This window comes from Protopterus annectens, chromosome 1.part2 (assembly GCF_019279795.1).
Source record: "Protopterus annectens isolate FY-2018-M chromosome 1.part2, PAN1.0, whole genome shotgun sequence".
In the NCBI taxonomy this organism is placed as follows: Eukaryota; Metazoa; Chordata; order Ceratodontiformes; family Protopteridae; genus Protopterus; species Protopterus annectens.
The window spans coordinates 381,242,247-381,254,821 of NC_056727.1; positions in this window are offsets into that span (position 1 = coordinate 381,242,247).

Here is a 12,575-nt window from a genome sequence, read left to right on the forward strand (position 1 = left end):
GTAGACAGCAGAATGTAAAGTTCACCATCTCCAGCCATGAACATGGGAACTGACTCTACCAGAAGTGGCACTGGCACCACCATGCCCATGGTCAGATGCAGTACTACTTGCTGATGGTGACTGGGATCTGCTAGGACCATCTCCCTCACGGCACCACCCAGGACCACGTGTCCATGGCCTGCCACATTGTGGTGTGGACAGCAACCTCGCTTCTGTAGTGCTGGTGGTACTGCCACTACAGGAGCGGGACTGTGCATGTCCACGTGGACTCTCAGCTGATGGTGGTGCTGACCTACATCCATGTGTCCAATGCCCTACTCCCACCACATTTTCCAGCACAGACAATAAGCGGTGAAGGACTGACAATGTCTCACCCTACCATCTATCTACTACATTGACAAAATGATACATGGCATCATCAATGTTGTGGATGGAGCCTTGGATGCCAGTGATGCATCCATGATCCAAAGCATCCATCTAGTGCTGTGTTCAGAACATGCCTGTGCCTCCATGATGGACTAAAACATGCGTCGAGTGACTCATGATGTGACACCTGTGACAGGTAGTGGATGAGCAGCAGTCCTCCTTCGAGCAACCCTGTCAATCAGCCTGTGTGGGACCTCACCAGCTCTCTGGCTATGGCTAGTGTCTACAGTCACAGATGATATAGTCGCCACACTCTCCTGTTCAATGCCACCACCCTCTGATTGTCCAATATCTGTGGCTGCAGGAGACTGGGTATGTGTGGGCATACTGAATGTGTTTGGGGACATTGGGGGGAGGAAGTGAGATATCAACCCATGTGACAGATTCATCCCCCAACAGCCCCAGCTGTCCCTCACTATGGCTACCATCATCAACAGAGTCCAATGAGACACTGACATCAGGTTGTGAGGGGGACACACTCCAACCCCCACAGTTACCTGTGGGAAGGAAGACAACATGACTACATTAATACATGCACAATTATGTTGGCTGATCCACACACACACACACACACACACACACACACACACACACACACACACACACACACACACACACACACATATACACTTAGGTGAGGTGTCACAACAGCATTATACATACCACACCTTATTACTGATCCCATGCACAACACACAACATACCACAACAGACACAGACAAGACATGCTCTTAACAACATGCAGTGCAGCTATGTCCGGTTAATGTTGCCAGTACTATACACCTGTGAGATAAGCGACATATCAGTGTTTGTGATGGACCTTCACCTAAAAAACAGTGCACCTGTCTCCACCATACTGTTCCCCTTGTATAGTAGACTGCATGAACCTTCACAAAAATACGTGCAAATATGTTACAGTTATGCAAATATGCTACTGTGATTACCAGTTCAATACACTGCAGTGAACCCCTCCACAACTGAACATACAAGTATTGTACTATGGCTAAGCTGAACAGTTGTGTCCATGGCAAACTGGCAGCCCTTAACATTCCTATGGTATAGATGAGCCATAACAAAACAGTTCCACATTCACCGGCTACAGGATGTTGGATTCTGGCCACACCAGATGTATCTATGGAATTGTTGTGGAGAGGTATTGTCAGCAAACACAAATGTGGCACTGGTACAGGATAATATGTGCACATACCAACAAGTTCTGTACAAACTGTGGTACTGCCCACATTGCTGACAGTCTGAGTATGTTTGCACGTGTGCATTACAAACCCACTCCAAATGCAGATTGACCTGATGTTAATGTACAAGTATGCAGAGGCTGCCACTATGATTGCTACAGTATTAAAGTGATGACCACAGGAGGCTTACTTGGATGCTCCTCTGCTGTGGAAGCTGTGCCACCCACCTCCACGATGTATGGGGTGATGGATGCTTGCGAGCTGGTGGCTAAACCCAAGTTTGCAAGGAACTCCTCTGTGGCTGAGAGTGTTTGTTGCGTTGCAGGCCCTTCATTGGTGCCAGGAGCATTTATCATATCAGTGGCCCAGTGTCAGACCTGCTCATAGCTTCTGTCCTATAGCTCATTGTGATTTACTGATGCAGCAAGGTCTGCCCACAGTGCATCATGTTGTTCCTGCATATGGCAACTCCTCGACAGCAAGATGGCATGATGCAGTCTGAGGCCATCAACTATAACTTCGTTCTCGGCTGCAGAAAAACATGGGTTCCTCTGTCTATACATTACTCCTGAAAGACAAGAAGAGGAGGACATGTCACAAGACCACATACATTGCTTTCCATTATGTACACACCCTGCACATCCACATTTCCCAGCACTATATTCTGCTAATTTCCACATTATACCCCACATCTCTCACCACAGTATGTATGTATGTACCTATCAGCAAAATAGTGGCAATACATCATGCATTTCCCTCCTCATCCTGCTGTTTCCTGCTACTTGCTGCATGTTCTCTAAGGTGTTCAACTGCATCTTTACTGTTGCATCTATTACTGCTTGTTTATAGCATGTCTACATTGTATGCAGTAGTGTAAGCCTCCTACATTTCTTTTAAGCACCTAGGCTATAGGGCCACCCTTTGGTGTCCCTGACCTTCCTCTCTCAGATTCTGACAAATATGGCAGGACAATATCCTACAGTTTCCCCTGCCAGTCTGGTTGATATGTGTATCCTGACACAGTGTAGCAACTGCCTTATGTACATGGACAACCATCTACAAACACCAGCAAGGAACACAATGTGTGAGAGATGCAATGACATCATGAACCTACAGTCTATGCTGACTCCCTTTCAAGCCCGCATATCTGGCACCGAAAAGGTTGTCAACACAATCAGAACACCTCCCACACTACCCACACATATACAACACATCTCCACATATGCAGTGGTCCGCAACATAAACATCTCCAAACAAAGGAGACCTCTGAGGCAAAAACACATGTGAAATCCAAAGCCCTACACACCACATACAATGCATACCCACACACCTGTGTCCCACAGCCAGTAAAGCATAACCATAAATCAAACATATTAGTCATGGCAGATTCCATTATGAGACACACAGATGTGCATCTCACCAGGCTGTATATGGAGAAGGTCACAGTTACTTGTATGCCAGGTGCCAGAATATGCCATATCACATATGCACTGCTGTCTCTCAACAACAGTTACTGTTATGAGTCTGTCATAGTCCATGTTGACGTGCCTGACCTGAGATTTTCCTCCTGGAGTATATGACATGACACATTATTGAGCCCACTGAGTATGTGTCCCAGGCAGGTATGTCCCTAGCATTAAGCAGCAGTCTGCTGTCACCCAGAATGATCCCACAATATAGTCAGGAAATGACTAGCCTTAACAATTGGCTTGGTTTCTGGTGGCATTCCAGGGGGATCCAGTTCCTGACAGCCTGAGATGATATGAACAACAGACCATGATGCTTTGCCAGAGATGGCCTCCATCTGTCTCATCTGGCCTTCAGGCTTCAGGCCATAGTTCTAGCCACCACCATAGTGCCTTTATTAGGAAAAGTGGTGACGTTAACACTAACAACATGAAATGGTCAACAAATCACAAACTGAAGGCCATGCTGCTAAATGCTAGGAGATGAACATGAATCTGCACCCATTGCAAATAGTGTTAACCCTGGAGAATGATGACATCTGTGCAGTGACAGACACATGGTTCAGAGCTGCAGAGAGCACCCCAGCCTTACATGGTCACCCACACTATCATACAGTCAGACCCCAATGTGTGGGCAGTAACGCCAAGGGACATGAGGTTTCACTATATATGAAAGACATACACATCTCCAGGCTGGTCAAACAGTAAGATGCACAGGAGGCACTCCAGGTGTAGTTAACCATTGCCACAACCCCTATTCAAATCATAGCTAGCTTCTGGTCCCCACATGTGACCAAGAAGCCCATTCTGCCTATATGGACCTGTTCAGCTCTATCAAAATTTGACTCTGTACTCTGATCCTGGGTGACGTTAAGTTCCCAAACATAGACTGGAAGAACAACTCATGCCAGCACACAAAGCCGAGAGATTCATGGAATTTGGCAATGCAAACACCTCGGAACTGCTAGTTGCTACCCACACATGAGGTGAAGATCTCTGGGAGTTGATAATAGGCAACATGGGTAACCACTGCAGCATCCCTACAGTATCATCCTCCATGGTAAAACTAACCATAAAGTGATCACGTTTGCAGTCACCATCTCCTACAATACCCATCTAGCTAGGTTCAGACATACAAACATCTCCAAAATTGATTACAGCCTCCTGAATGATGGTACAAACAGCTTTACACCCCCCTCCCCCTCGGTAGCAACAGGCACCAATATCCACAAATACACCAAAGCACTATACATGGATTTGTATAGATGGATTGAGTCAGGTATACCCAACCGGACTACATCATCCTCTGCAAGGATAAGTAAACCTGTGTGGTGGATATATGCAGTAAATACACTGTATAACAGGAGTGAAATATTGCTATCCAAGACCAAGAAGGAGCAGGTGCCCAATGTGAAGCAATGTCTCCTTAGCCTGTACAAGCAAATAACAGTGCTACTGAAATCCTGGAAAGCAAACTCCAAGCCCACATTGGCAACATCCACTACAGACAGTCATATCTCCATCTTCACATATGTCTGCAACCGCAAAGGAAGCACCCAGACCTGCTCAGACGTGGTGGTCAGGGAGACCAGCTATACCAAACTTACTGCCTGACAGAGTCAGTCAAACCTTCACCCCTTGTCCCCCTGTCAGTACATCAGGACATCCCCAGTACCTGCCCCCTTCCTCTTATATCTAGGGAACAGGTCATTACTGGCATCTCAAAGTCATGGAATACAGCCTCCATGGGACCTGATGACATCATAGGATGCAACCTACAGGACCTCAAGCATGAACCTACAGCACCATTAGGCACTGTATTCAACCTAAGTCTGAATACTGCCTTTGTCCCAGCCAAGTGGAGGACACCCATTGTCCTACCCGAACACTAAGGTGAAATGTCCACTGATCTGGCACATTACAGACCCATCAGCCTAACTAGCATGATCTGCAAAACCATGGAACAAGTTATCATGAACCTCATTAACAAGGACATTGGTGACCTCCACACACTCAATGACACACAGTTTGGGTTTCTCAAGGGGTGATCATGTATCTTACATCTGGCTGACTTCTATGACACAGTCACCAAAGCCATGGATGAGGGGGAGACAGTGAATACTTCCTATCTTGACCTGGCCAAAGACTTTCACAGTATTCCCCACTTGGCAATAATAGATATACACTCTCAACTAGGCATCAATCTATATGTTACCAGATGGGTAGCACACTGGCACCCTGACAGCACCCACCTACTCAATATAGGGGAAGCCACCTCAAGGTGTAGACTCATAACTAGTGGCATAACTCAATGTTCTGTCTTGAGGCCTCTGTTATGTCTGATATACTCTTCTGAGTTGCAGGGTACAACCAGTGGGTTATGGCCTACCACACTTCCAGAAGACTGGATGCTGGGTGCTGTCAACAAATCCCCTAGTGATGTGGACATCCACCAAGAGGGTATCATGTAGACATAATAGTGTTGCCAGACACATGGCGTCAGGCTGCATACCACAAAATGCAACATCATCCCTTTTGGTAAGAGTGACACCCCCACAAATGATCACATTACTAACAATGTCCTAAGCATGCAATCAGTCATGAAGGATTTGGACACAGAGGTTGATGGCACCATGACATTTGACCACCAAGTTGCTTCATTTGTAAGGAAAGCCTTCTACATGGCCCATCTCATACATAAGGGTATCTCATCTAGGGACACAGGGGTCATAACATCCCTGTATTCCTCCCTAATAAGGCCAATTATTGAGTATAATGCCCCTTTTATCATGTACCTTGCAAAGCACATGCAGCAGCTGGGGAGACCACAGAGGTTCTTCACCAGGGAATACCAAAGCCTCATCTACCATACACAGATAGGCTAAATGGCCATCCCTCTACCCGATTTCATACAGACTCCTCTGAGGTGACCTCTTTGTGGCATACAAGTCGATCACAGACTCCACCTTGATGTGACTGCTGCACATCTGCAACTCAAGCTCCAGTTGAGTAACCTGCACATGCACCCTCAATATAGTCTGTGACATCAACAGGACTTGTTGGTGGGTCAGATATGTGTCCCATACACTCACCCAGCTGTGGAATGGACAACCTGTCCATATCAGGCAGAGTACCTCTTTACTCATTTTTAAGTGAAACCTGGATAACTGGATGGTAAACAGATCATTCACCCTTGGGATACCACCTGTTTCCATGTTAGACTGGGGCATCAGGTGCTGACTTGCATAAACATGACCTAAACTCTGGGCTAGGCTTATGAGAGCCTCAGGGCCAATAGCCTACTAACCTCCTATGATCATAGGTATACCAGTTAAAGACCTGTGTGCTGTGATGGACTGTGTTGTCATGTCTCCACACCCATCACTGTCATCTACTGTGGTGTGTCCCCTATGGGCGCTGTCCCAGTATCATGTCATACAGCCACCATCTGACAAATAGGTGAGTGTTACAAGTGTATGGGGACATTCCAGCAACATTTGTGTGACCCAGTGACAGACAGCACTGCAAACCTTCTGTGGGAGATCGTCCCTGTAAGTGTCCATCATCCGCAGTACACAGATGTTTGCAGAATGTATGTACATGTGTCTGATATATGTGGACCCTTTGCCAGACAAATGTGGATGTGTGGCAAACAGTTGACCAATATGTAATGTTTGTTTCCAGATTGTGGGTAATCTGGCTGTCATATGCCAAACCCCTCAGAAAACAGTTACGGTACATTAATATCTGGTACTGTATTCATTCCCTTACGTTGTATCCTCAATATGTATACTCAGTCGCTGAGGCCAGGCCTGTGTCCCCCCACTACTACTGCCTATAACCTGCTGTCCTACTTTAGGGGGTCAACAGGTATGCTAGGCATAGCTCTCAAGTGATGGGATACGTGTGTGGAGTATACAGTGTCCTAGCCAGAGTACATCAGGAACAGTCAGGGACACCTGCACAATGTTTGAAGTATGCCTGTGTGACATTTACAGATTGAGAGAAGCTGACTTACAGTACATCATGTGATATTGCAGCTTTATCTGCCAGTACTTACTATCACTAATTTCTAAAACACAATTCAGTAATATGCGTACATGAGCCAACCATTGTTGGAGGGACTCAGAAGGCCAGAGTTGTGATCTATGTCATGGCAGACAGAGACAAAAGGGAAGCCTGTAGGTGCCAGACAGCTGAGTAACAGCAACATGTCATTCCAAGATATGTACTGCAGACCTACTGTTGTAATCCCTATTTCCCATAACTGCATCCTCCCATCTGCATCCCATTGCATGGGGACTTCTATCACCTACTCGGTACAGTGCTCTTCTCCTTTATGTGCAGAAATCCTGAAGTAGATTGCTTATATTCTCTCAGTCTGTCTTCATAAAAAAGTAACCACGAAACAAAAGACCATCCAGAGTAAAGATGTAGCTGTAAAGCAACTAAAATTCCAAGAACAAAGCAGCTAACACCAACGTAAAACATAAAACACCTTTAATAGCAGCAAAGCTTTCAGATATCAAGTATCCTTCCTCAGTGCTTAAAATTCGTTACAAAAAGCACAGTTTAAATACATTCATCAATTAAAGTCACACAGCCAATCAAATAATTATATCAATCAACTCTTAAAAATCTTTAAAAAAAATACATACAATATATATTGAATAATATCTATAAAATTCATAGAAAATTTCATATTGAGCAACTTTATATTAAAGCAGATATTTGCCTACTACATCAAACAGTCTTTTGTTTTAATTTTAAAATATTTCTATAAAACCTGTTTTAAAATTAAAACAAAAGGCTGTTTGATGTTAGGCAAATAGGCTGTTTTATTTGATTGGCTGTATGACTTAATTAACTAATTGATGAATGAATTTAAACTATGCTTTTTGTAGCGAATTTTAAGCACTGAGGAAGGATACTTGATATCCAAAAGTTTTGCTGCTATTAAAGGTGTTTTCTGCTTTATGTTGAGGTTAGCTGCTTTGCTCTTGAAATTCATAAAAAAAGTTACAGAGCTGTTTACCATAGGCAACATCTTGCCTTTTGAAGGTAATGCTTGTGAACAGGTGATTACCTGTGCACCAGTCTGTGGCTCACACTTGCTAATTGCATCCAGAACAGCTGTGTTGCATTTTCATTAGCCAATGGCATGGCACCACAGTGCTATATTTAAGGCCTTCATGTAGGCCTTGGCCCTTTTCCTGGCCTGTGAGATGTACGCTATTGAGGTGTGGGGATTACAGCATCACAGAGGGTAGGTAAAAATACTGTCTACTGTCCGGATTTATGTGGTATGTCCACAGTTTGACATGCTATGTTTGAGCATTGTGAACAGACTTTCTGATTATGTGGCAGTTAACTGTTTAACAATGTGGGTTGAGGTCAGTAAGGGGACAGACAAATGTGAGTGTCATATGTCATTTGCATCAGAATATGCATGCTGCTGCAGTAGCTGCTGGTCTGTCAGCTGTGTATGTTTGTAGGGGAATACTGTGACACATGTCCCTGTCATTTGACCATCCCCCACCCCTTTATGTATGGGAGTTGTGTGGATCCCCTGTTCTAGGTGTTTGGGAGGTATGGTAGGTCTGTAGCAGGTAGCTGAACATACTGCTGCATATGTTGCAGGCTGCAGCTGCTGCATTCTCCCCAGGAGTCATACTTGATTGTGAACACATTGGGATACAGCAAGCTGTATATGGCAGTGAGGCAGCAGTGTCAGCTGTTTTGTCACTGCATAGACAGGGTGAGGGTACCCATAACAGTCCAGGTAATGCATGTGCCTCAGGTATACATGTTATGTAATAGTGCCTTCTAGAGAGTGGTAGGTGACATTTAGGATGCCTATACATATTTGTGAAGTGTGTCCCAACCTACAGGCCTTTGATGTGCTAATATGGGGGACAGTGACTGCAGTAACAGCAACTGGTTCTGTTTAAAATTGCAGGTCTCGGACATTTATTTGTTGTTTTGACAAGCATGTACTTGACATGCAACAGACTAGAATGGAAGCCAGCACTGTGTGAGGCAAAATGTACAGCATGCTAGGAATGACTGCAGTAGCAGCAACTGGTTCTGCTTAAAATTGCATGGCTCAGTCAGTTATTTGTTGTAATGACAAGCAGGTACTTGATGTGCAACAGACGGGAATGGCAGCCAGGACTGTGGGTGGCAAAATGTAAAGCATGCTAGAAATGAAACAGATTGAGCTACTGAGTCAATACTATAGCAGGTGTATTTGTCTTGGGTTTGAGAGTTGCAAGGGTGAATTTTTTTGCTTATGTGCATCACTGATACTCAGGATACGTGTATGGAAACACCTTCTATTCTTCAGAGCTGAGTTGCCTAGTGGGCTAATGTACTACATTGTAGTTGATAGTGTCTTGGGTTTGAGACTTGGCAGGGGTGAATTTTTTGCAGATGTGCATCACTGATACTCATGATATGTTTATGGAAACAGATGACATTCTGCACAGCTGAGTGGCCAAGTGGGTTAATGCACCATGCCCTAGTTGGCAGGGTCCCAGGATCAAGACTTGACAGGGCTAATGATTTTGCTGATGTGCAGAAAGACAGAAGGTGATTAAAGCAGCTTTAAGTGGGTTTGTGCGAGTTTGCTTGACACGCAGCAACATGGCATGGCACTTAGCTCTGCTTAAACCCACATTATTTCCAAAAGAAAAAAGAAAAGAAAAAAGGGGTGATAGGAAAGTAGTGAAATGGGGGCAAGCAGGGGGAAAATAATGTGAAAGACAGACAGGGATGTTACATTTTGTCTTGGGATGGCCATGGGGGCACATTTTGCCCTCATGTATGCAAATTTAACTATGACCATGTTTTGAACTATAGTATATATATATATATATATATATATATATATATATATATATATATATATATATATATATATAGGTTCACTTTGGAATCTCAAGATATTGAAATAATGAATTGCAGTATCTCGAGATCAAAGTGTCAAATATGCAGTTGCGCAAATCTTCAGAATGTCAAATATGGAAATCTCACACCTGCAGTGGTGATGGCGCGTTTGGTAAGTGTAATGTTTTTTAAGGGTTTTGGGGAGTGTTTGTGTGTGTGTGTGTGTGTGTGTGTGTGTGTGTGTGTGTGTGTGTGTGTGTGAGTGTGTTGGGGAGTTTTAGGTGTGGGTTAGGGTAGGTAGGTAGATGTGTGAGTGTGTAAGTGTTGAGAGTGGTCGTGTTTGTATGTATGTGATGTGTGTTTGTGTAAGGGGGTTTAGAATGTGTGGTATTGGGTTTGCTGTCTTCCAGTTTTTAGTGCGACGTCGGAGTTAGTATACATAAGTAGGGGGGTGGGGGGCACACACATGGGGCGTGCAAGGGTGTGTGTTTGTGTGTTAGTTTTGGTGTGTCCATGTGTGTTGGTTGGTTTGTTTGTGTTATGTGTTTGTGTTTGCTTGTATGGTGTTTTGTTTTTGTGACGTTCATGGTTTTAAATTTCACGGTTTTGAGGTTTCGGGTTTGTGAGTTTTCATCTTTGTAGTCTCGAGATACTGCAATTCGATATTTCAGTATTTTGGGATTATAAAGTGATTATATATATATATATATATATATATATATATATATATATATATGTGTGTGTGTGTGTGTGTGTGTGTGTATCAGACTATTTTTTTCAAAGATCATGTAGTGGGTTATTATTGGTACAGTGATGATTTAATTTTTATTTGTAAAGAGGGTAAGAATTTGGTTCATGATTTTGTAACATGTTCACACAGTAACCAATTTAATTTTAAATTTGATGGCCTTCAACTAAATAAACAAGTACCTTTCTTGAACCTTAATTTAACAGGGTTAGATTTTGGTAAAATTATCACTTCTCTTCATAGAATAATGGATGGAGGCGGTATCTTTTTACATAGCAACAGTTGTAACCCCCCATCTTATCTCCTTATTGCCTTATGGGGAGTTTTTATGTCTTAATAAACTTTGCAATTTGGATGAGGATTTTGATAGGGAAGTGCAATATATGGCCAGGATGTTCATAAGTAGAGGTTATAGTAATGTAAATGTGAGGGAGGCTCTTCACAAAGTTAGACTAAAATGAAATGACATGAGCAATGTCGCTAAGAAAAGCCCAGTTCTTAGGGCAGATATCTGTAATCTAAACAGTTTTCCATGTTTTAGATACAACTCAGTTTTTAATTCTAGTGTTAATGGTCAGTATAAAGGTAAGAGGGTAGTTTATTTTGTTACTGTTTATAATGTTCTTAGTGAGCAAGTTATTAAATTATTGACATATTTTTGGCCAATGCTTTTAAAAGATATGGAATTATCTTTATTATTAATCCTTCTGTCTCCTTTAAGAAGGGACGTAGTCTAGCTGATATGCTAGTACATAGTAAATTTGTGATGACAACTAGTAATATGGTGAGCCAAATCCCCATTAAAAAGGGTACTTTTCAGTATGGGAAGTGCTCTGTGTGCAAGCAAATAGTTAACAAGTTTTCTAAAATTAATGGTATTAGCTTTAACCCTATCCAGAGATTTTCTTGTAACAGTGAAGGAGTTGTTTATGTTTTAAAATGTTTCTGTGATTTATTTTATATAGGGTACACTCAGTGTCCCTTTAAAGTTAGGTTACAAGAACATATCTTATACATTAGGAATGTACATTGTGAGAGACCTTTGGTTGTTGATTTTGAACTTTATCATTGTAGTGGTGCTGCTTTATTAAAGGGATGCATTTTAGAACAAATTGTGTTAAATTTAGATGATTCGGTCCCTCTTAAGGATAGGCTTCTGTATAAAGAAGTTGTGCACATTTTGAAATATGGGACCTTAGCACCAAGAGGTTTGAACAATGAGTGTAACTGGAAATATCTTATTCAGTAACTAATTACCACTGTCCTCCTCTGCATCAACTACATTGGCTAGAATTTCCCCCACCATCTTACTTATCTACAATTAACTACAGCCCACAAGATAATCTACCAACCTGAAACCTGCTTTTCCATATCATCCATTCTGACCATGTATCACCCCAATAGTCACCTCAGGTTTGAAAGCAAAATGTTTTTGTCTGTCGAGAAATCCAAACTCTCAGTCTGCCAAATGCTGCATTCTCATACTGTCTCCAAGTTGTGGAATAATCTTCCTCCTTCACTCAGGACAATCAGTAATCCTGCTTCCTTTAAAAAATCCCTCAGATTACATCTCTCTTCTCACTGGCTATGCTCCTGTACCCCAAGAAATAACCCCAGCACTTGACTTCCCACCCTGGAGCCTCAACCTTTACCAACCTTCTACAATATTCCCCTTATCTTCTCTGTACCATTCTGATGCCTAGCTGTCACCTTGACTGTATCCTTCCTCCTACAGCCTTTCTGTCACCTCCTTTCTACCCTGAGCTCATCTAAGAACTCTACAAACATATTTATACTCATGTGTTATTCCAGATTATGCAATAACCCCAATTAATATTCCAAAATGTGTACGCTG